Consider the following 26,481-nt stretch of genomic DNA (forward strand, 5'->3'; position numbering starts at 1 on the left):
AACACCCACTTCGGTCAGTGACACTCTCTACAGAAGAAAGGACTTCAGATTACAAAACAAATGGTTAACTAATAGTTAACTACTGGTTAACTAATTATTAACGAATGTTTAATTAATGGTTAACTAATGATGAACTAATAGTTAACTCATGGTTAACTCATGGTTAACTCATGGTTAACACCAGAGTTGTATTTCCAGTATATGGCTCTGGATAACACACATCTTTTTAAACGTATTTATCTTGTGATTGTAAAATAAACAATATCACACCACCCTCCCCCTTAACTCTCTGACCTGTATACTTGGAACAGACAGATGACAGTAAATCCCCCCATGGAATCACAGTTGACAGGATCCAATTACAAAATAACTGTTGAAAACTATTCTGATTTGACTCTACTGTTTATAGAGATGGTGTTCATGTTTCAGCATCTCAGAAACACACACACACTGTGGACAGCCAACTGACCTTGGCCAGCTGCCGTGTGCGTGTGTGTGTGTGTATCCACGTGTGTTTGTCTGTCTGTCTGTGTGGGCGTGCAGACGTGCGTATGTTTGGAGGGATTGAGGGATGGTAAGGAGGGGAGGGAGGAGGAGGAAGAAGGGTGGAATAGCTGAGATAATTCATAAAGGAGAGGAGCAGCATGTCTGTCTGGAGGAGAGGGTGTGGCAGGCAGGCAGGCTGATCTGTGCTCTAACAGCTGTCTGAGGTTTAGAGCTAGCCCATAACTCATTGGAGGTGATGCAGTTGTACCGTAGTCTATAGCCAGCACTGGGTGTTGTTAGTACACTGCAGGAATTTCAATAGGGAGAGAGATGGGGTTATAGCAGAAGATTCGGTCCTACTGCTCACTAATAACATTGGATATAACATACTTTTACTGTAATTAGCATGAAGTTACAGGCTACAGTAATAGTAATATCTTACTATTCTTTACATCGATGCTGGGGTGGTCTGATGATAAAGTACAGGAACAACCGATAGAGAGATACTCATTGTAATTCCCAAGTAGTAATATCATTTAAAATTGTCCCTCTGTAGGATTGCTTTTATTTCCCGGAACCCATTATTTAAGACTATTTTTACATCAGAGAATAGTCATGCCATAATCCAGTCAAAACAGAGACAGTGTACAATGTCTAAACTGCCTTTCCTACTGTGAGACAAAGGCACTTAAAATATCATATTGGTCCAATTAATTGTATTATCGCTCTCTCTCTCTCTCTCTCTCTCTCTCTCTCTCTCTCTCTCTCTCTCTCTCTCTCTCTCTCTCTCTCTCTCTCTCTCTCTTCTTACTCACACGTGCACACACACACAAATACTCTTTCTCTCTCTAGCTCTCTCTCTCCTGCCTATGCTTATCTAGTTGCTCTCTCTCTTTCCCACTCTCTCACTCTCTCTTTCCCACTCGCTCTCTCTCTTTCCCACTCTCGCTCTCTCTCTTTCCCACTCGCTCTCTCTCTTTCCCACTTGCTCTCTCTCTTTCCCACTCTCGCTCTCTCTCTCTCTCCCCCTCTATGCCAAGTGTAATAGTGTGGACGTTGTGCCACCGTGAATCTATTTCAGTTTGGGCTGTCCCACCCAGCAGCTGCTGCTTGAGTCACAGCTGAAAGTCCCTTCACACTAGTCCAGCCCATCCCCTCCCTTCAGCATCACTCTACCCACGACAGGCCATTTCCACTAGTCCAGCCCATCCCCTCCATTCAGCATCACTCTACCCACGACAGGCCATTTCCACTAGTCCAGCCCATCCCCTCCCTTCAGCATCACTCTACCCATGACAGGCCATTTCCACTAGTCCAGCCCATCCCCTCCATTCAGCATCACTCTACCCATGACAGGCCATTTCCACTGTATTTATTAAAAGACGTCCTACAGAGTCTTACATCTCTAACAATGTTATGATGACCATAGCTCTACAAACACTCCAGGAAAAGGAGTCTGGACTATTAAGTTATTGAGGTGATCATTATCTTTTTATTGAAGATTGTGTATTATTTATTTGTATTTTATCTAACACAATGGCAGGATACAATACGTGTATCATTTAGATGATTATATATGAGCCAATCACAGTGCAGCTTCCCCCCCCCCCCCCCCCCCCCCCCCCCCCACCTAGACCCACCCATCCAGTTCAACAGAGGGGTGTGGGTATGGTCGCTGCAATAATCAATAATATGGTAATCAAGCCACCATGTTGCTAGGATGGGAAATGAAATGACTAGAGCCACCTGGGACTGGGAGCATTCATCAACAGGCAGATTCGATGTTTGGATATAAACAGGGTCAGGGCTCAGGGCAGATTGGGAGATATTTTGAAATTTGATGACCAATCTTGTTTTCAGGTCCTTCAGTAGTTGTGTGAACCCACTCCAGCAGCTGATGCATACCAGCCATTTAGGGGTAATGACAAGGGTTGTGTCCCAAATTACACCCTATTCCTTATATAGTGCACTACTTTAGACCAGGGCCCATAGGGCTCTGCTCTGGTCAAAAGTAGTGCACTACATAGCTAGGGAATAGTGTGCAATTTGGGACACATCCAAAGATTGTTAATCTGACAAGGAGTTGGAGAGCTGGTTAGTGAGGGGTTTCTATGTCTGTCTCACACCCCCTCTCCTCTCCTCTCCTCTCCTCTCCTCTCCTCTCCTCTCCTCTCCTCTCCTCTCCTCTCCTCTCCTCTCCTCTCCTCTCCTCTCCTCTCCTCTCCTCTCCTCTCCTCTCCATCCAGCCCAACATTTCATTGGCTGTATTGATCCAAGACTGACAAACACACGCCAATACGCACAAACACACACATTTGCACACTTGTACGCACCCACCCACCCACACACAGACACACACAGACACACACACACACACAAAACCCTGATTACTGAGCCTGTGTACCAATGCTAAATCCCCATCAGAAAGGGAATTGGCTGGCAACAGCACAACTGAGCAGAACCGTTCTTCAGTACATACAGTAGCACACATACATTGGGGCTGATGGAGGAAAACTAAAGCACAGCTATGAATACAGCGGTTCAGAACCTTTGACTGGATCTGAAATGAGGTGTCTCTGTTTCTCAGTATTTTTGCTACTTGGAATTGGCATCTTTAAAAGCACCTTTAAGGCAGATTACGAATGGTTCCCGATGGTGGTTCACTAACCCATAATTGAACATTTTATTGACTCCCCTTTAGATCTTATTTTTGAAATTATTATTATTATTTTTGTAATTTTTACCCCCTTTTCCTCCCCAATTTCGTGATTACGATCTTGTCTCATCGCTGCAACTCCCCAACATGCTCGGGAGAGGTGAAGGTCGAGTCATGCGTCCTACGAAACATGACGCGCCAGACCGCGCTTCTTAACACCCGCTCGCTTAACCCGGAAGCCAGCTGCACCAATGTGTTGGCGGAAACACTGTTCAACTGACGACCGAAGTCAGCCTGCAGGCGCCTGGCCCGCCACAAGGAGTCACTAGAGCGTGATGAGCCCCTAACCAGGACGACGCTGGGCCAATTGTTAGCCGCCCTATGGGACTCCCGGTCACGGCTGGTAATGACACAGCTCCCCTTTAGATCTTGTACCTGTGTTTGTTTCAGTGTGTTATAGAATGAGAGCCACTAATGACTTCCAGACTGTTATGTCCAAGACAAGACAAGAACGTAATGTTTAGTACATGGAAGGGACACCTTAACATAAGTGTGCACAAAAAATGTGCCAGGGCCTGGCCTGGGCTAATCCCTCATAGCCAGATTCTGACCAAATTACACAAGATTTTAGTTATGTGTTAACGAAGAATAGGCCTGGGCACACTGGGGCGTAGAGATATATCATCATATCAGTGGTGACCCGTCATTCAGGGCAGGTGGGGCTGAGATCCACCTGTTTTGAGCACCACATTTTTAACAAAGAATACCCCCACATTTTTTTTGCATGTTATTTTGCCATTAATAGGTGTCACATATCAGTTTGCAAACAATGTATAAAAAAAAAGATAAAAATCATTGTTAATGAAGCCTCCATACAAACATGGTCTCTTTTTTGGTTTCTTGAGTAAGGCAGCTCTAAAATGCAGGTGTTTCAGCCTAGCTCAGTGCTTTCTGTGGTGGTGGGGCAGCCAGCAGAAAATACGGGGCGTAGGGGTTGGTAATGTTCTCTAGTTGTGCCGTGATTGGCTCAGTGTTCTGTCACTCATGGGGACACTACGTCACTGCCAAATCTAAGGGTAGAGCTCGAAAATTCAAGCCCCTTGGGTGCTGCCATAGAGTTACATTAGAAGTGCCCATCCAAGAAGGCTCAAGGTAATTGGCCACAGATAAAATGACCTCAAATCCCGTTAAAGCTACAGTAGCTTTGATTGGACTGATCATGTCAACATCATACTTTCAAAATCTTAGCTAGCAATCATCATCATGAATCAAGTCGACAATCTTAATGGCAAATCCTTTTTAATCCTTGTCCTATGAAGATAAATAATGAAGATAAATTCTAGATAACACATATCGGTGCACATCGGCCATTGGACATAAACATTACACAACAAGTTGGAAATCGCAAATTCAACAATGAGTGGTTTGGAAGGAGTCAGTGGCTAACTGAAAGCATTGAAAATCAATCACTAGCCTGCTATTCAGTGGAGGTGGTGTGTGGTCCCAAATCTCGGTTTAAGGTTCTCTTTTCCAAGCTTAAAATAGTTTGTACATCTCAATTGTCAGTAGAAACCACATTTGTTTAAGCAAGACAGCCACATCAGCTATGTTTTTTTTAAGGCAGTAAATTAGGCTGAATGAAATGTTTTGCTGCAAGACAAGGCTCAGCTGATAGCCAGGTGTAGCAGTGGTAAGGTGTTGGGACTGCTGTTGGGACTCTGCTGTTGGGACAGCTTTATGTAGGCCCTAACAGTTTGTGGGCACCGTTTGTCGCTGTTATAGTGCAATTAATGTATTGTTTAGTGTTGTGTTGTTTTGTTTTGTGTACTTTGCCCCACCAAGATTTACGTGCTAATATCGCCACTGCATAATATACATTTAATTATATGCTCTGATCGAGGCCTGGATACCAAACAGATAATAATTTATTTCTGAAAATACTGGCTAGTCAATGGCCACATTCCTCTCTCTGCCAGTGAAAAGTGTTAAATGTCTGCTCGGGCATTGAGATGTCCCTGGCCAGCGGCCGAACACCGGCCCGGTTGTGTCACTGTTATACTGTACCATCCAGATCTCTATCATCCCGTTCTCTTATCTCATCCACCGAGGCGATTCTCTCACATTGATGCCCCTCCCACTCACTCGCCCACAGCCTCACGCACACTCGAATGACACTACGAGATTTCTCACTCCCCGTTCGCTACCCTTCGTGCCGCGCGCTCTCCCCAGCATCACTGAAGGTAGGTGTCAGTGGAAGATTTATTTTACCTCGACAGCCTATTTGTGTCATGTCATATTTCCAATGTTCTATACCTCGTGGAAGTGCATGGTTCCTTCCTAAAAAAGGGATTAGCCTACTAGACAGAAATGGTAGGCTAGTCTATTCTGCACTGTGGCGGATTGCGTGTCAGTGAAGATGCCTTGTGTTCTCTATTTGTACCGTCAAAATGAAATACATCAGAATAATATTTTGTAGGTTATTGTAGTAGTCTAGATATGAAAAAGCAATCGCTACTCTGGCCCTGCGTGTAGAGACAGTGGAGGAATCCCGAATCCGATTGCATAGGAAAGGAAGGATTAACACATTTTGGTATCTGCCAGTTTGTTAACACTACACCCTGGTTTTAAGAGCTAAAGGCCTAAATGAAAAGCACAGACTGGGATGAAGCAGCTCTGTATGGAAATGTGAATGATAGCCTATTTAACATAACAGGTAGATTTTAAGAGGGATAAAACGATGACGATGCAGTTTAGGTTATGTGAAATATACCGATTTTGAAAAGCACAAAAATAGGCATATTCACCACCCTTATTAGCAACGAGCACTATGTCGAAGATGCTGGTCCACAGCATGGTCAATGAAGTGTCAAGATATGGCGCTGTTTTGCGCGTAATTTGGACGAGAAGAATTGGGTGATCCAAATTTCGATGCGATTTATCCAACCGTCTAAAAACAGCGCATCTGCCGATTTATAGGCCTAGGCGGTAGCGGAGTATTATAACCAAAAGAAAAGCCGAATGGTCTGTGAATCACAAACCGAAGTAACCCACTGTGCATCAAAATGCAGTGTAGAGGCTTCCTGACATGCTGTCCTTCCTTTCATTCTAAATAAAGAATGTTATGTCAACACAGCAGCATATTTGTAGGTCTACATTACATGACAAGGCTACATGAATAGATCTGTCTTTGAGATGTATTTGAGTAGGCCAGGGCGCTTTGAATGACCCTCAAATGCAACAATCACAGTGAAAGCAAGGATGTGCATGGCTGAAATGGCTTCATTCTAGGTCTGGTACTGTAGTTATAGAGAGCCTTGATAATACTTTAGTATATACTTATAGTAATATAATTGTTATTATTGGAACTTAGACTGCATATACATTCTGAATAGGCTTCTAAAACCAGAATAATTATTTTGCTGCTACAATACTGGTCAAATTAAGATCCAACATTTGTAGCTGGGTCCCATTTGTGCCCTATATGATAGCTATTAACTCTGAGTATGCCACACCTGTGCCACTGGGTCAGTGTTTCATAGTTTGTATCCCAAATGCCACCATATTCCCTATGTAGTGCATCACTTTTGACCAGAGCCCTATGGGCCCTCATCAAAAGAAGTGCACTACATAGGGAATGGGGTGTCATTTGCCACATAGCCATACTTTCAGTTCCAGAACCAAGATCTTTAAGGAGGGGCAAGATGTGCTAACTGCTTTTATATGTCTCAGATTCAGAAGCTTGGCAGCCTCTCAACAGTAGTATTCTCTCTGAGCTATCCCACTAAGTGTCTTTAATGATCTAAATGTATGGTAAGTGCACTCTGACAAGAAAGATCATTGTTAACAATATTGGAATCACCCGCACAGCTGATCTCAATTGCTTGCTTCTAACATTTCCTGCTCCCTAAAAGCTGAGTTTTACATTTTCGCCCTCTACAGGGAATTATCTTTTAAGTTATCTATAAAATAAAACCTGGTCATTAAGCAGACTAAGGGGTGATTTAACCGTACAACTGAAAAAAATTAATTTCTCGTTTAAGACAGCAATTATACTGTGGCAATATATCAAACAGGTTATATGAATGGAAAACTCATATTGGTGTACTCATTACTTTTTTATTTGTAATTTATGTAATTCATTAATTACAACTTGTCTAATAAAGTATGGCTATTTATTATCAAGAGGGGAAAATTAAATATCCCTGAACTGTCCACATCTAAAATGTGTAACTAAATCAAGCCAATCATGATTGAGTTATATAATCAAATGAAATTGTAGTCTAATCAAGTAAATTATATGTTCTAATTATGTTGACATTGAAGATGAAATGTTTGTATGAAATATAATCCTATTTTTTTTACAATAAGTATTTTAGATTAATTGCCAACCTTTTTACCAACCTTTTTTCAATATCCCTAAAAGGTCGATATTTCATTGGGGGCAGGAGTAGAGAACCTAATTCAAACTGTCTAGTATCAAACTTTCTTAACACGGCAACAACAGGAGATCAGCTCATCTGCTACTTAATTATTGTGGGTTTTTGGTTGAAATCAAGATGATTTTAGCACGCAGGTGCATGTAATCTCCTGTTAGCAGCATTTCAAAAAATTCACCAATAACACTTTGGTTCAATTCTGCCTGTTGATCGCAATTGCCTCACTGTGTTTTCATTGAGCGGTGATTAAGGTGAGATGTGTGTGTGTTTCCCACAGCCTCTTCACACTGTCAGTGTTTGAGTTATTGACCTCTCACAGATATTAATCTAATCTGGATTAGCAACACTAGAAGGTCTGTGTTTATTCCATTTAAAGATGCACTATGCAGAAATCGCTCAGCCATTTCCTGTTTGCAAAAATTCTAATAGTTTGTCTAATTTCAGTTTATGTGACAAAAGAGCAAGTATAGTGAATCATTGTACCATCTAAATTGCTGTGAAATATCTTTTCAATAACCAAATATATTGTATTTTCAGCTGTTTGAAACTGTTGTACAAAACTGAAAGTAAAAAAACGTAAAAATGAAACTTAAGAACAGGAAGCATAGAAATAGCGCACATAGAACAGATCTACCACTTCTTAGACTTGCTTTCAACGCAAATGACATATCTATAACTCACATTTCTATGTGAATTTGGTGGGGTCATCCATATTGGAGCTTTAAGAATATAATAATTAGGGCTGGAACAATTACTGTATAACCGTGTAACCAACGGTTACGGATGAAGACCGTCATTAAAATAAAAGAACCATCATAACCATTTTATTTTTATTTTTTATGAACAACTGACTGAAGACGGGACAGCCATTTCTGCTGTAACATGAACTCTACAACGTGATGAAACGTTGTTGCTCCTTGCTGAAACAAGCAAATTGTTGTAGCAAACAAGTCTTCGGCTGCCTAGGCAACGCCCCCCTCCCTGCAGTAGCAGCACATGCAGTCAGGAGCGGAGGAGAGGAGAAAATGTGCACGTTTTTCTTTCTTTATTTTTTTCGAATGGTTATTACGGTGACCGCGTCATTTGGGGGAAAGGAGATACCTAGTAGTTGTACAACTGAATGCATTCAACCAAAATGTGTCTTCCACATTTAACCCAACCCTTCCGAATCAGAGAGTTGCGGGGGGGCTGCCTTAATCGACGTCCACGTCATCGGCGCCCAGGGAACAGTTGTTGTTGGGGGTTAACTTGCCTTGCCTTGGCTGACCAATTAGTTGACTCAAGTGTGTGAGTGCTAGGGGGGAAAAAAGTACACTCCTTTGTTTACACTTGCAGTCCGTCATTGCTTTGCTTCCTAGTATGTGATTCCCCTGATAGTAGTCTCCCTGAGCTGTGTCCCCCCTATAGATTCTCCTGAGCCAGTTAGTTATATGACAGGGTGATGGATCAGGAGTCTAATTGATTAAACAGAGAACAGGCAAGAATTATCAAGTACTCTTAATTATCCTGCTCTATACCACCGCTAAGAGGTAGCCACACTTATGGTAGTGTGATATTTAGTAGGGGGTCCACCCAATGACTGTATGGGTCCACCCCCTCATTCTTCACCCCCATTCATCTCCCAACAACCCCCTATGGGCAATGATGGACCCCTCCGGTCCTCTGGCTAGTCATATCAAGGGCATGCCATTCATCAATGCTGCTAGTGTTATGATATAATGTGTGACTGGAATATTAAGTATTTGAAAGGCTACCCACACACACACTGATATAGGGAATTTTAATGGGAATTTTACCTAATGTCCAGGGAATGTTTTTGGTTTGCTAGGGATGCTGCCAAACATTTAGTGAGCAATGGCAATGTTTTGATCTTCTCCTGGTTTTCTGAGTATTGTATTTATTAGGCCCATATTCTCATTGTCCTCTATGTTATCTGTACCATTTATTCAGCGTTATGTAAATCCTTCTCTGGAATGGCCGCAAGCAATGTTTCTCACCCACTCAACATTGCATGCAGGGTTATAGGAGAATCATGCCCCATGGAGTCAGAGAACGTTACATACAGTATATGGGGCATGGTCTAATTTTGCCACTGAGGTTCACACACACACACACACATACGCATGAACACACAAATGTATACATACACACAAATGTATATACACTGAGTATACCAAATATTAGGAACACCTTCCTAATCCTAGTCCCCTGTAGCTCAGTTGGTAGAGCATGGCGCTTGCAACGCCAGGGTTGTGGGTTTGTTTCCCACAGGGGGCCAGTATGAAAATGTATGCACTCACTAACTGTAAGTCGCTCTGGATAAGATTGTCTGCTAAATGACTAAAATGTAATTGAGTTGCACCCCCCTTTTGCCCTCAGAACAGCCTCAATTTGTCGGGGCATGGACTCTACAAGGTGTCGAAAGCGTTCCACAGGGATGCCCTTGTTGACTCCAATGCTTCCCACAGTTGTGTCAATTTGGCTGGATGTCCTTTGGGTGGTGGACCATTCTTGATGACATGGGAAATTGTTGAGTGTAAAAAACCCAGCAGCGTTGCAGTTCTTGACACAAAACGCTGCGCCTGGCACCTACTACCATAGTTCAAAGGCACTTAAATATTTTGTCTTGCTCATTTACCCTCTGAATGCCCACTATACACAATCCATGTCTCAATTGTCTCAAAAATCCTTATTTAACCTGTCTCTTCCCCTTCATCTACACTGATTGGAGTGGATTTAACAAGTGGCATCAATAATGGATCAAAAGCTTTCACCTGGATTCACCTGGTCATTCTGTCATTGAAAGAGCAGGAGTTCTTAATGTTTTGTACACTCAGTGTACAAGTGCACACACACACATCCTCTTGCCTATGCTGCCAGGCCAAATGCTCACAGCTGACATCGCTCAGGTGGCATAAGAGCACATTGAGAGCTGCTGGACGAGACTCAGCGATGAGTGGGCACAAAAATTCATCTCTGCCAGCCAGCCAGGCAGCCTGTTACTGTCGTGCACCCCAAATGGCACCCTATTCCCTATATAGTGAGCTACTTTTGACCAGAGCCCTATGCGCCCTGGTCAAAAGTAGTGCACTATAAAGAGAATAGGGTGTCATTTGAGACGCAGCCTGTAGCTCACCCATCAGCCATCAGTCAGAGGCTTAGCTAGCTCTTTGTGTAGGATTCTCTCTCTCTCGCTCTCTCTCTCTCTCCTTCTCTCTCTCTCTCTCTCTCTCTCTTATCCCTTGACGCTTTGTGGAGGGCCGTTGCTAACTCCCCCACCCGCCTTCCCATCACCCACTCACTCTTAGACGTCTCACTTGTGTTTATCGAGTGGTGAGTCCAAGGCTTCAGTTGGATTTTATTGCTCTTTTAAAAAGAGAAGGGAATGAGATGGAGCCGGCAAAACAATTGTTTTGGAAACACGTTCCTTTTTTGTCCATCACCATGGCAGCAAAGGCACAAAATGGCTTCCTGCCTGGCCTGTAATTTCCTCGATGTATTAGGGCAATAATTAGCTGGAATGAGATTGATAATTTGCCGCTTTTATGAAAGGAATGTTATGCAAGTCTGACTTTGTAGAGTTCTTTCAGAATGATTGCAATGCTACTCAACCAATAGAGGTTTATATTCAAGCTGTCTTCTATCACAAAAAAGCATCTATGGCCGTTTTTTTTAGCATTTGTATACAATACTTAATTGCTAAATATTAGTTCAGCTCGTGTCACAGTAGAACATGACACAATCTTTGCATTAATTATTTAGTAATAGAGTCCATCCAGTGTCTTTCACATAAAGGTATGTCTCCTTCACACTTTGACTCAGCAAAATAGCCTAAACTGCTTCCTTGGCTGTATTCTGTTCTGTTTAGTCATCAAACACCTCTGGCAAAACAACACACTGTCACATCAGAAAAGCCCTACACACCAGTTCCTGAAAATAAAATAAATATCTGCTCACGATTTGGCTTGTTTCAGGAATAGAGTGCCTTTTGGGCAGTGTAATTTGGTAAAAAATAACTATTTATTTAACCTAATTTTAACATTCTGTCATAAAGAGCACATGTTCAACTTAATAAAAAACATGTGTTCCCATCTCAAGAGGTTAAAGGAAGAAAATGACTATACAAGTGACTATATAAGTGATAGGGTTGAACGTAACAAGGTTGACATTAAATCAGCCATAACACCCCTTGTGACGGGGTGAATGGAAGCTTGTTGTGAGCAACAGGGAGGGAAAATGTTATGCTTAACAACAATATTTGAACTTTTAAAACATTGCTATCTATGCTATGTAATCTATGGGTCTATCTATGGGTAACAAGGGGATAACAGGGTTGACACAGTTTTCCACTATAAAACACCAGAAAATGGCCAAAAATAGTAGAACCAGCTCACCTGCTTTTACACTACGATTTGACTATAAGATGTTCAAGGTTTTTTAAGGATGGGGGGGGGGGGGGCTTTGGCTGAGAGTTTCAGTTCCGTCCTCTCTCCTCCTCGATAAGTGGTCGAAGAGAGTGTAGACAAACGGAAGACAGTCCTCCCATCCTCGATAGCCTCCTTTTGGCGAGGAAGCACAAGTGTATCCTACCTGAGTCCTTCGCAGGAGAGTTTTGAAATCTGCAACACCCCCTTTGAATCAGCTAGTGTTTTCTTGAAGTAGAAAAGCATGCAAACATTTTAAAAACGATATGCTACTTATCCTTTTATCTATCAAATGTCTTGCTCAACTAGCTCAATTTATTTTTTATCAATTTATACATTTATTTTGGGATTCCACCCTGTAAACGTAATTTGCCTGATGACGAGCGATTGGAGAAGGAGAGTCTCATTTAATACAAGCGCATTTTCATCCACTTTCCCTCTCCTCGCCGCCTGTCCTCGATTACCTTTGACCTTTTTCAAAAGGAGGCCAGAGAGGACGGAGGAGAGAGGATGCAGAAGTTGAGCAAATCCAATTGAAAAAAGGCCTTTCTCTCAGCATCTGACGCAATTACGCAATATTTTAGTTCTGGGTTACCGAGATTAGATTGACTGTTGCTGGTTGTGGGGATAATTTGGTTGCTTTTTGGATGTGGGGATGCTAAAGCATTTAGTCAGGGTCATGTTCAGTAGGGCACACTGTAGCAAAACGTTTTTCCCAAAAAACTAAGTTTAGATTGTATAGCTTCCTGTTTCAGAGTGCTTTCTTCCATTTCGTGCCTGCTGAACAGGAGCCAGGTTGGCTGTGTGTGTTTCTAATATAAAGGCTTCAACAAGCAGCAGCCACCAATACTTACTAAAGCACACGTCTTTAGATTAGAAAGCAAAGCTGGGACACAACTGATAAGGAGTGGAGAGGAAATTCCTTATGGAAATACCTTCTTTTTCTGCTGTTTTAAGAGGGTTGGTCTGGGTCTTGCTTTTTCACAAAATGTCTTAGTCTCGTTATGGTCTTTATACTTTGGGTTTCAACTCAAGAGGTTGGGTCTTGGTCTGGGTCTGGGTCTCAAGTGGTCTGGATTTGGTCTGGCACTCGGGGGTACCTGTCTTGACAAATAATTTAGGGTTATTTTTAATTCACTTGGATAAGAATGTTGCAAATGCCGCTGTCCATGGTTCTGAAAGTGAGAGGAGCAATATCTAATGAGGGGCATTTTTATTTACAATAAAAGTACTCATGGTATGATTGAGGGATAAACTAATGCAGAAACCTTGAGCTGCCCTCGAAAAGCAATTTGTCTGGGGCCCACAAATTATTATAATAATTATGATAATAATCTGTAATGGACTTCAGCTGCGCAGATAATGCAGTTTTGAGGGATTGAACGTTTACCTGCTAGAAAGCCAGCTATTGCTCTTTGGGGATGGATTAGGAAGAGCTTGGCACTGAGTTTTACAGCTCTGGATATACAGCAGTATGGCTGTGTTTTTCAATCAGAAAAAAAGATTGAATCTCCAACCCACTAATCTGGCCAACGCAGAACTAAAACCTTGCGCCAGCTACACGATTTAGTTCTGGGGGGAGACATATTAGAAAATATACTAGAATGAGCAGCGGAAGCAGGGCCTTAGCGCCACCCACCTCTCTCTGGAAGTTTCTGTAAAGTCTATGGGCCAAATGTCCCCTTCCCTTACGAAATTCAAAAGATGCGAACACCTGCGAAATCGTGATTTGTCAAAATGATCAGTGATGAAAATCCAGCGGAACAATGTTCCTTGTTAGTCGTCGCATCCCACAGTCTGTTGAAAGACGCTAAAATACTATTATGTTACGTGTGTCTGTCCACAAGAGATTAACAACCCAGAAACATCAGAAATTAATGCTGGCAGTGGCATAAGTAGGCTATGGTAGATGCAGGTAACTGCCAAAATAAAGGAAACAAATTAGGGATAAAAAGTGTATTGAAAGCAGGTGCTTCGACACAGGTGTGGTTCCTGAGTTAATTAAGCAATTAAAACATCCCATCAGGGTCATGTAAAGAAAATGCCCAGTTGCCCATTATTTTGTCTACCATGGTTAGAAGAAGAGATCTCAGTGACTTTGTAAGAGGGGAGTCAAAGTAGCATAGGGGGTTTAAAGGTTGTGTGTGTCTCAGTCACCAGATCTCAACCCAATTGAACACTAATGGGAGAATCTGGAGCAGTGCCTGAGACAGCGTTTTACACCACCATCAACAAAACACCAAATTATGGAATTTCTCATGGAAGAATGATGTCACATCCCTTCAATAAAGTTCCAGACACAAAGTAGAATCTATGCCAAGGCGCATTGAAGCTGTTCTGTCGGCTCGTGGTGGCCCAACGCCCTATTAAGACACTTTATGTTGGTGTTTCCTTTATTCTGGCAGTTACTGTGTTAAGACCTAAGCTATATATTATTGTTACACTATCCATGCCTCATGATGTCACAACACAGTGAGCGGAGGAATATAATCATGCATAGACAGTTAATCAAACATTGTTCTCATATAAGTATTTTAGTGGGCGTGTTGACACCAATAGTTCACAATCTTGGTTGTTGTTATGAAATGTTTTGTAGAAACGTTTGACTTTGCTCCATACACACACACACACACACACACACACACACACACACATACACACACACACACACACACACCCTCCCTCTGGGTGTGTTTACTATAAAGTGATAGCAGGGTGTTAGCTGGACAATAGGATCAGCTCTGAGCCTGACAGCATTCTAATTAGACCATCATTGCGTCCCAAATGGCACCCTATTCCGTACACAGGGCACTACTTTTGACCAGAGCTCTATGGCCTGTGTAAAAAGTAGTGCACTTTAGGATAGGGTGCCATTTGGGACACAGATATGTTTTTCCAGGGCCATAAGAGGCTTAGGCCTATAGAATGGACCCACTACTAAATGTGTGAGAGTAGTAACCCACCCCATATTTACATTTCATTTATTTAGCAGATGCTCTCTTCCAGAGTGAGTTATCAAGCTACGGAAGGATGAAAGCATCTGCTAAACACAGTCAAGAGATTCAACAGAGTAGTAAAAGCATCGCTAGCAATCAGCATGTCAGTATTCAGCTGTAGAACAAATACGGTTGTACTCCAATATGGTGCAGAGGAGAGGGGTCAAATTAGTGTTTTCGACAGATCAAATGAAAAATGGGTTCTTAGTCAAAGTAAAGGTTCATACTCCAATAAAGTGGACAGATGACTGGTGTTTTGGATAAGCAACAGTTACCCTGTGGTTAGATCAAGTTCAGATAAAGTTCACAGGTTTATTTCCTCAGTACATACCAGTGTTCCTCCCCTGTACTGCTTGGAGGCTACAGGACTCTGAGCCTTGGGCTGAAAATGACCCTGGCTTTACTATAATGCTCTGGGTTACCCACATGGACAGATCTAGGATCAGCTTACTCTTCCACAAGCCCAACCTTAACCATTAGGTGGGACAATTAAAAGCTGACCACAGATCAGCATCCAGATGTAGGATCTTAATTTTGTTGCTGAGAATTTTCCTTGCAGTGTATTTGAATTTTAAAAAGGCTTCTAAAGTTTATAATTTCCACTTTCACATTTCAGACTTGATTTTCCCCAAAGAAAAACGTATCAACCCCTACAAAAATGTCCATTAGTTATAATCCATATAATAATTCAAATTTCCTGTTGCTGCAGGATTATTTTCCTGCTGTAGCAAACTGGCTCAAATTAAGATCTTACATCTGTATAGGGGTTACTTCATCCTACCCCTTTAATATCAGACTGAATATCAGAGCCTGAAGAATGTGTTTGATGGGCTGTGTGAGTCTCTGCATTCTTCCTTCCTCCCTTCTTTGAAGTAATCACGGATTAAACATGATTTTACAGGTGAACGCAAGGGCTTCACCACAGATTTCACCTGTCCAGTCCTTTCTAGTCAGTGGTTATGTCAAAGAAGGGAGGAAGGAAGGATACACTTTCAAAGATTGTGTCACGGTTCAGACAGACGACCAGAGGACCACAATTGCGTCACACCAGAAAGTTTATTAAAACTTAAGGGAAAAGGGAAGTAGGGAGTGAATGAAGGCTCCAGGGGTAACAGGGATCCCGTCCAATGTGCTGGGTCTGTGCCCCCCCCAGTGGCAGCGATGCGTCCTATGAAGCCGGTGGTGGGTGGTCCAGAAGTCCTGGGGGGGGGAGACACAGACACAACAGGGCGGAATGAAACAAGGCAGCAGTACAGTTCAAGGGAAATCCAAAATACGTAGTAGCAAGGCAGAAGGCTGGTCAGAGTTACCGGGATTGAAGAGTAGTCAGGAGTCGTTATGGCAGAAGCAGGTCTGGATCTCCTGGGGCAGAAGAGTATCCAAAAATCAGGCAGGTCCGGGGTCACAAAACCAGGGTGAGCCAGAAGCGCGAGCAAACAGGTTCCGGGTGTGAGCTTTGCAGACGATCTGACACCGGAGAGCTGAAAGACAGGGCCTTAAATACTGGGAGAGGTAGTGGGTAATGCAGCGCAGCTGGCAGAGTAATTAGAGCAGAGCAGAGCAGGGACAGGTGGAGCTAGTTAGGCTGAGTAGAGAGAGTGGTGAGCAGAGTGGAAGAAAATTAAGGTGGTAACCCGGTGGAGTGAGAGGCTCATGACAGAACCCCCCCCCCAAGGGACGGCCCCAGAAGTCCCAAGAGCAACACCACGCCGGGCGGGAGGAGGGGAGCCGGAGGAGGGCTAGAACTCCTCCGAACGGTCCGAGTGAACGTCCTCATCCTCGGAGGAAGCCGGAGGGCCGTGGTCGGGAGATGGGACAGGTCCCGAGACAGGATCAGGCACAGGACAGGAAGCCGAGCGGGCAGGACGGTTAGGGACCCCTCTGGGGCGGCCCCTACGGATTGCAGGTTGATCAGGATGCCGTTGGTGGAAAGCGGTGATGAGAGTCCTATCCACAATCCGACTAGCTGGCACCCAGGTCCTTTCCTCAGGTCCATAGCCCTCCCAGTCAATGAGGTACTGGAGACCCCTACCCCTCCGTCTGGACCGAAGCAGGCGGCGGACGGTGTAAACCAGACCACCATCGACGAGCCGTGGAGGAGGAGGACAAGGCGCAGCAGGGACCAGCGGACTCTCATGGATGGGCTTAATCTTAGACACATGGAAAGTGGGGTGCACCCTCAGGGAATTAGGCAGTTGGAGCCGGACAGCAGTTGGGCTAATCACTCTTATGATAGGGAATGGGCCAATGAACCGAGGTGCCAGCTTCTGCGACTCCACCCTGAGTGGCAGGTTCTTCGATGACAACCACACCCTTTGACCAACATGGTAGGTGGGAGCAGGAATTCTCCGACGGTTGGCCCCGGTAGTGTAGCTGGCAACGGATCTGAGGAGTGTGGCTCGGGCTTGTGACCAGGTGCGGCGACATCGACGGGCAAAAGCAAGTGCAGATGGGCAAGTAACCTCCTCTTCCTGGCTGGCAAATAGAGGAGGCTGGTATCCATAAACACATTGGAAAGGGGACATACCGATGGCAGAGCAGGTCAGAGAATTGTGTGCGTACTCCACCCATGTCAATTGCTGCGACCAGGAGTGGGGGTTGCGTGAAGTCATGCATCGCAGTGCCTTCTCGAGCTCCTGATTAGCCCGCTCTGACTGCCCATTGGATTGGGGATGGAATCCGGAAGTCAGACTGACTGTGGCTCCCAGCAGGTGACAGAACTCCTTCCAAAAAGCGGAGGAGAATTGTGGACCACGGTCAGAAACTACATCCTTTGGCAGTCCGTGGATCCGGAAGACGTGTTCCAGGACCACCTGGGCGGTCTCCTTGGCGGTTGGGAGCTTGGGGAGGGGAATGAAGTGTGCCATCTTGCTGAAACGGTCAACTATGGTGAGAATGACGGTCATGCCACTTGAAGGGGGCAGCCCCGTGACAAAGTCAAGGGCGATGTGAGACCAGGGACGTCTGGGCACAGGCAGGGGCTGCAGCAATCCGGCTGGGGGCTGGCAGGACGACTTGTGTTGGTTGCAGATGGGGCAGGCTTGGACGAATTCCCGTACATCCTTTCTCAGAGAGGGCCACCAGAACCTCTGGGCGAGCAGGTTGTAAGTGCGGGTGGAGCCAGGGTGACAAGCTAGGCGGGAGTCATGTCCCCACTGAACGACCTGGGACCTCAGGTCTTCGGGGACAAAAAGGCGGTCAGCTGGGCAAGTGCTGGGACCTGGCTGGTTACGGAGAGCCTCCAGCACCTGTTCCTCAACAGCCCAGGTCAGAGCTGCAACGATGCAGGGACTTGGCAGAATCGACACAGGGTCCTTGGAGGGGGTGTCATCCTTCTGGAATTGACGGGAGAGGGCGTCTGGCTTGGTGTTGCGTGATCCAGGCCGGTATGACAGAGTGAAATTAAACCTGGTGAAGAACAGGGCCCAGCGGGACTGCCTGGAGTTCAACCGTTTGGCCGTGCGGATGTACTCCAAGTTCTTATGATCGGTCCAAACGAGAAATGGAATGGTGGACCCCTCCAGCCAGTGACGCCACTCCTCCAAGGCAAGCTTTACAGCCAGCAGCTCACGGTTCCCTATGTCGTAATTGCACTCAGAGGGGGACAACCGACGTGAGAAAAAGGCACAGGGATGGAGCTTCCTATCCTCCGCAGCCCACTGAGAAATCACAGCACCAACTCCCACATCCGAGGCGTCCACCTCCACAATGAATTGCCGGTCCACATCAGGCATCTGGAGGATGGGAGCGGAGGTGAACCTCACCTTGAGGGTACTGAAGGCTTTGTCGGCTGCTGGGGTCCAGGTGAAGGGTTGCTTGGTGCTGGTTAGAGCAGTGAGAGGGGCAGCAACGGTACTGTAGTTCCGGATAAACTTTCTGTAGAAGTTAGCAAACCCCAGAAACTGTTGCAGCTTCTTTCTGTTCTCCGGAACTGGCCATGAAGTGACTGCTGATACTTTGGCAGGATCCATTTGGATACTTCCCTCTGCCACTATGTACCCCAGGAAGGCCACTGTCTTGACGTGAAACTCACATTTCTCTGCCTTGGCGTAGAGGGAATTCTCCAGAAGACGATGAAGGACTTGCTGGACATGGCGGGTGTGTTCAGACAGGTTTCTGGAGTAGATTAAGATGTCATCCAGGTAAACGAAGACAAACTTGTTTAACATGTCCCGCAGTACATCATTCACTAGAGCCTGGAACACAGCAGGAGCATTGGTGAGGCCAAAAGGCATAACCAGATACTCGTAGTGGCCTGTTGGTGTATTGAATGCGGTTTTCCATTCATCTCCCTCCCGGATCCGCACTAGGTGGTAAGCGTTTCTGAGATCCAACTTGGTAAAAACAGTGGCTCCCTGGAGCAACTCAAAAGCAGAGGTGAGCAGAGGCAGAGGGTAACGGTTTTTCACTGTGATGTCGTTGAGTCCCCTGTAGTCGATGCAGGGGCGAAGAGATCCGTCCTTCTTCCCCACAAAGAAGAAGCCAGCACCAGCAGGAGATGAAGATGAACGGATTAATCCTGCGGACAGAGAGCCATTGATGTAGTCCTCCATGGACTTTCTTTCAGGAGCAGACAACGAATAAAGACGACCCTTTGGAGGGGCTGTTCCAGGGAGGAGGTCGATGGCACAGTCGTACGGTCGGTGAGGGGGCAGAGATGTGGCTCTTGCTTTGTTAAACACCTCTCTGAGACCATGGTAGCATTCTGGGACATTGGAGAGGTCAGGAGCGGAGTTAGTAGGTACTGGCCGAGGGGGTAGTGCGGCAGCAAGCAGGCAGGTTCGGTGGCAGTCCTCTCCCCACTCCCTGATCACCCCGGTCACCCAGTCGAGCTGAGGGTTGTGCCGGCGGAGCCATGGGTAACCCAGGATGAGGGGTTGGCCTGGAGAGGGGAGCAGGTGAAACTGGATAGTTTCTTGATGGTTTCCGGACAGACCCATCGAGACCGGGGCCGTGACATGAGTGACCGATCCGAGTAAGTGTCCGTCCAGTGCCCGGGCAGGAATAGGAGGTGTCAAACGGAGGTTCTCCAGTCCCAGTTGGCGTGCCAGCTTGATGTCCATTATGTTGGCTTCGGCGCCAGAATCCACCAGAGCAGCCAGGGTGTGAGTTGAGTCAGAGAGGCGGAGGTGAACTTGCAGCAGGGGTTTGCGGTCGGAGGACTGGATGGTCATTGAACTCAACCGGACTCCCCCTATGCCCGGTGAGCTTCGGCCCTTTAAAGGGCAGGTTACCACACGATGTCCATCACCTCCACAATAGAGGCAGAGGTTTGAGGTGAAGCGGCGCTGGCGCTCTGCAGGAGTGAGAGAGGCTCGCCCAATCTCCATAGGCTCAGACTGATCAAGCTGACCTGGGTGAGTGGCAGTAGATGACAGGAGCCCAGTCGGATCTCTCCGAATGCCGGTAGTAGGTGGACCTTGGCGCCCCCTCTCACGACGACGGGTCTGTATCCTTCTGTCGATCCTGACAGTCAGTGCGATGGCTTCATCAAGAGTGGAAGGCAGTTCATGGGAGACCAACTCGTCCTTGATATAGTCAGCCAAACTATGGAAGAACGCGTCCACCAACGATGGTGTGTTCCAAGAACTTCGTCTAGCCAGGGTTCGGAAGTCGATGGAATGGTCTGCGACTGTACGTCTGCCTTGTCGAATACTGAACAGTTCACGAGACGCCTCTGCGGTTGGTGAATCCAGGTCAAACACCTTCAGCATCTCCTCAGCAAACAGGTCGAAGGTTGCACATGCGGGGGTTTGACGTTCGAACTCTGCTGTTCCCCAGAGTCGAGCTCGGCCCGTCAGGTGAGTGATGGCATACCCAACTTTAGCCCCCTCCGTGGCGAAGGTCCTTGGCTGCAAGGAGAACTGAAGTCGGCAGCTAGTCAGGAATGGCCGGACCTGGGTTGAGTCGCCGTTGAACCGCTCGGGGTTTCCAATCTTGGGTTCCGGAGCAGCGGCTGCAATGACCGGGGCAGGTAACTCGGGGGCAGGGCTGGTGGGCAGACTGGCTGGGGTAAGGTTGGTGAGGAGTTGAATGATCATGGCGAGTTGTTGTTGCTGCTGCTGGAACTGCTGCTCATGCTCATCGGTTTCCATGTCGGGGAAAGTGTGCGCTGAGTCCATAATGGTCAGATCGTACTGTCACGGTTCAGACAGACGACCAGAGGACCACAATTGCGTCACACCAGAAAGTTTATTAAAACTTAAGGGAAAAGGGAAGTAGGGAGTGAATGAAGGCTCCAGGGGTAACAGGGATCCCGTCCAATGTGCTGGGTCTGTGCCCCCCCCAGTGGCAGCGATGCGTCCTATGAAGCCGGTGGTGGGTGGTCCAGAAGTCCTGGGGGGGGGAGACACAGACACAACAGGGCGGAATGAAACAAGGCAGCAGTACAGTTCAAGGGAAATCCAAAATACGTAGTAGCAAGGCAGAAGGCTGGTCAGAGTTACCGGGATTGAAGAGTAGTCAGGAGTCGTTATGGCAGAAGCAGGTCTGGATCTCCTGGGGCAGAAGAGTATCCAAAAATCAGGCAGGTCCGGGGTCACAAAACCAGGGTGAGCCAGAAGCGCGAGCAAACAGGTTCCGGGTGTGAGCTTTGCAGACGATCTGACACCGGAGAGCTGAAAGACAGGGCCTTAAATACTGGGAGAGGTAGTGGGTAATGCAGCGCAGCTGGCAGAGTAATTAGAGCAGAGCAGAGCAGGGACAGGTGGAGCTAGTTAGGCTGAGTAGAGAGAGTGGTGAGCAGAGTGGAAGAAAATTAAGGTGGTAACCCGGTGGAGTGAGAGGCTCATGACAGATTGTGAATGTCTCTACAGGGTGGTGTTGGGGCGAGACCTGGGTTGAAATACTATTTGAAGTCTTTCAAATAGTTTGAGCGTTTGCTCTAGCCTGCCTAAGGTGCCAGATGGGCGGGTATAGCAGTTCTGGTACTATTATATTGGTCCATTAAGCCAGACAAGCTCAAACAAGCATAGATAACGTCTCTGAAATTATTTTAAATAGTATTTGAACCCAGGTCATGTGTAGGCTCACAGGCCCGTTTTCCTTGAAGAGGAAGAAGATTAGCTGGAGATTGTCCTTGGACATGATAATTATTGGGTTGGAAATGTTAATTAGTCTTTCGGACTAATCAGAGCACATTCATCTTTCAGTAGCCCTTCACACCCATATACGGGTTGAAAATGGCAGATCTGGGCACTAATAAGCGCCTAAACTGGAACGTAGTGCCTGTACAGAGCTCAGGCTCTGCACTTCACAGCTCTGTATCGGTTCTGACTGACAGCTGTTCTTAATTTGAGCACGCGACAAGAAGTTTGCCCCCATCCCTCCCAGTAATTGGGCAACTTTTTGTTGTCTGAGTGAGGGAAATGCTATAAATGAAGATGACTCTATGTATTTTGAAAGATGAGACGTTGAGGATTATAATAAATACTGCTTTGATGTCATACAGTTCAAATGTGCACTTCACATTTCCAGTGTCAATGTTTATGATCACTATGTTTGATGTTCAGTTACAAGATGACATGGCGTCATACCCTGGGTTGTTCTGAACAGAATGAGCCTATGTTTGTTTATTGTGAAGAACATTTGCAGCAGAACACGCACCTGAGTGCACTCATGACTAATTTCTATGCGTACCAAAATTACGATCAGTTTCTCTGAATTTAGAATTTCTGATTTCGTTATCAACAAAATGCGACGGAAAGTGCAGTAAATGTAAAATGTACATAAAATCAACAGTGTAATGTTTGGATTCAGTCTTGTGTCAGGTGAACTGTTGTGTACTCACCTTTTGGTCTAAGAATTTTCCCATAATCTCAAACTGTTCCCTTTCAATTGCTACCATGGTTATGCATTTGCTTTTCATATTTCTTCTGTAAGAAACATTTCAATGTAGCCCTATTCATATAGGCCAATTCCCATGAGTGTAAAAAGTTAAGGTGCATGCTGTTCAGTATGATGTTATTATCATTTTAAGCAGGTCCTTGTTTTTTTTTTGCGTTATATAAGTGTTCTCCTCAGTAAGCATATTTTTTTGTCTCTCAGATGTTTTGGCAATCAGCATATCAAGTAGATACAGCTGGGGGAGGAAGTTGAATGTTCATGTTTGAAAAGCGTGACATTAATATTCTGACAGTCAGTGCAGCCTCAGTACCTGTTGAATCTCAGTCAGAGGCACTTCTAGCACAAAGGAAAGAAGAGAGTGGTTGTCTCTCCTATTACACTCCCATGTTTGTTACAGCAGCTGAATTCGTTACAGCCGACAGGGCCTTTGTAAGGCTTCTCTGCCTCCCCTGCAGCCAAGCCGAGTGAAAATGGAAACCGGCATTAGATATGATGTAGAACTAGGGCTGTTGCGGTGGCTGTATTACCGCCACACAGGCAGTCATGAGTCATGACCTCAGTAAAATTCCACGGGACTGTTGAGTCACGGTAATTTCCTCTTATCAATCAATCAAATGTATTTATAAAGCCATTTTTACATCAGCAGATGTTACAAAGTGCTATACAGAAACCCAGCCTAAAGCCCCAAACAGCAAGCAATGCAGATGTAGAAGCACGGTGGCTAGGAAAAACTCCCTAGAAAGGCAGAAACTTAGGAAGAAACCTAGATAGGAACCAGGCTCTGAGGGTGGCCAGTCCCCTTCTGGCTGTGCCGGGTGGAGATTATAATAGTACATGGCCATTAAGACCAGATTTTTCTCCAAGATGTTCAAACGTTCATAAATGACCAGCAGGGTCAATTAAAAATCACAGTGGTTGTAGAGGTTGCAACAGGTCAGTACATCAGGAGTAAATGTCACTTGGCTTTTCATAGCCAGGCATTTAGAGGTTGAAATAGCAGGTGCAGTAGAGAGAGAGAGTTGAAAACAGCAGGTCTGGGACAAGGTAGCACGTCCGGTGAACAGGTCAGGGTTCCATAGCCGAAAGGCAGAAGAGTTGAAACTGGAGCAGCAGCACGACCAGGTGGACTGGGACAGTAAGGAGTCATCAGGCCAGGTAGTCCTGAGGCATGGTCCTAGTGCTCAGGACAAGCGTTCTGGACATGCGTTGGTAGTACCCAACTTGCTAATGACCATCAGGTCGCTAATGGCCTGGTACTCAGGGCTCTATTGTCCCTCTAACCACTCTGACATCAATGCAAATGAAACTGAAAATCACATCAAACACATCATCACAACAGTATTTTGCTTTTAAAACTCACCTCACTGTGATTTATCAATTTGAAGAAAGAAGTTAAATAACGGGTTGAAACTGAGAGGAAAACATGGTCGTTGTGGATGCTGTTTCAAAGCCTAACTAAATGAAATGGACAGCGCTTTCTAAGTTGATAATTAATATTATGAGCCCAAGCCCCCCCCCCAACAAAAAAAAACGTTATTAAAATAACGATTGTGCTGTTATACAATACATAGCCTACCGCATATTATGCACGTCAGAAAAACATTTAAAAAAAAACTGATTTAAGATGTCTTTGGTACATAATTGGTCTAGCCTATACTCCAAAATTAAACAAATTCTGGTAATGGCCTTTGAGTGTGGACTGTATTATTATGCATACTGGATGGACTGGTTACCTTATGCTTCCCTCCAAACTTTCTATCCATGAGTCTGGGAGAGAACGTATAGGCCTAGGCGATGCTGTTGGTTCATTGATTGTGCAGGGCAGTTTACAGAGTTAGCCTACTATAGTTCATATGTATTGTACTCCTGAGTGGCGCAGTGGTCTAAGGCACTGCATCGCAGTGCTAACTGTGCCACTAGAGATCCTGGTTCGAATCCAGGCTCTGTCGCAGCCGGCCGCGACCGGGAGACTCATGGGCGGCGCACAATTGGTCCAGGGTAGGGGAGGGAATGGCCGGCAGGGTAGGGGAGGGAATGTAGCTCAGTTGATAGAGCATGGTGTTTGCAACACCAGGGTTGTGGGTTTGATTCCCACGGGGGGCCAGTATAAAAAAATATGTATTCACTAACTGTAAGTCGCTCTGGATAAGAGCGTCTACTAAAATGTAATGTAAAATGTATTTGATTTTGAATAGCCTAGTAATAGGGCAATTTTTATAATTTCATAATTAATAGGCTGAAACATTACCTTTAGCTACAGAATATCTCACCACCGTGCGTTTCCATCTCCTCCCATCTCTCCTTCATTCCTTTCTCGAGCGCGCATAGAGAGGGTCTGTCAACAGTTTAATGAAGTATGTTTTGTTGTGAAAACATGTTACTATCGATGTTCCCGAATAGATTTAACTTGGTTTCCCAAATTAAGCCCTGGGTAGTTGCAGGAACATGGTTGGAGAGCCCATGGCATACAGAGTTTGGGTGGGATATCACCTGAACCATCCCTCTGATCTGATCACAGCCAATCAGCATGCTTATCACAAAAACCATTCCACTACCACTGCATTGGTTGGCATGACTGACCAGTGGCTCAATGCAATGGATAATGGCAGGTTTTTAAAAATGTTTTTCTTTGTCGTTTTTTGTATTGTTTTTTAGGGGGTAGATAATGGCAGGTTTGTGGGTGTACTATTTTTAGATTCCAGTGCTGCATTTCATTTTAAATTATTGCATTATGAGTTTAAGGAGGCAGCATTGAATTGGGTACAGTCATATCTAACTGACAGGAAACAGTCCACCTATGTCAATGGCTCGTTTTCTTCCCCTCATGCTTTAAACTGTGGAATACCGCAGGGCAGCTGCCTTGGGCCACTTCTTTATTTAATATATACCAACGACCTTCCTTATGCCTTATCTGAAACTCAAGCTACTATATTTGCAGATGATACTACAGTTTATACAGCAAGACAATCGGTTCAACAGGTACAGCAAGCTCTACAAGTTGATCTGGGAAATATCAGGGAGTGGGTTTGCCGGAACACACTTGTTTTGAATGCCAAGAAAACCAAGGTTATGTTGGTTTGTTCCACCAGGAAAATGTCAACACAACATGGGATGCAATTAAGTATGGGGGAAGTACAAATTGAGGAAGTAGCAGAAACCAAACTCCTAGGGGTGCAGCTAAACAACTGCTTATCATGGTTGTCTCAAATAACTCATCTATTAAAAAAATTAAAAATGCATGTATGATCAGAAGGATAGCTAAATATTTACCGGGAAAGATACTTAAGCAAACAACCCAAGCGTTAATTGGGAGTCAGGTGAACTACTGTTCTGTGGTCTGAGGAAATGCATCATCAAGTGAAATTAGGAGGCTGCAGATTGCACAGAACAAAGCAGCAAGGATTGTTTTAAGGTGGAGATATGATTCTTGTGTTGTAGTAATGCACAATGCTCTTGGGTGGTCATTAATCAACAAGATCATTGAAAAAAACATTTTAAAACCATTTCCCCCCCCCCCCCATTTAAAACGGCCAATACTAGGAATAGATTGTCCACCATCTACAGTATGGGTTTTCCCAGCAGAAAAGAGAAGTGGGCAAAATAACATTTAGATTCAGAGCAATAAAGAAATGGAATCA

The 26,481-nt window shown here is 45.1% G+C and overlaps 1 protein-coding gene across 1 annotated transcript in view; it reads left to right on the forward strand.

Annotated features, from left to right (window-relative positions):
* Window positions 1-5,306: 5,306 nt before the first annotated feature.
* Window positions 5,307-26,481, forward strand: part of LOC311114174 (uncharacterized protein) — a gene marked incomplete at its 3' end in the record, with an annotated part of 34,324 nt that continues 13,149 nt past the window's right edge. The window contains exon 1 of the mRNA XM_084189448.1: window positions 5,307-5,382. The remainder of the gene's footprint in view (window positions 5,383-26,481) is intronic.

The sequence above is a fragment of the Coregonus lavaretus genome, assembly GCF_964263955.1.
Source record: "Coregonus lavaretus genome assembly, contig: HAP1_SCAFFOLD_4143, whole genome shotgun sequence".
NCBI classification, from domain to species: domain Eukaryota; kingdom Metazoa; phylum Chordata; class Actinopteri; order Salmoniformes; family Salmonidae; genus Coregonus; species Coregonus lavaretus.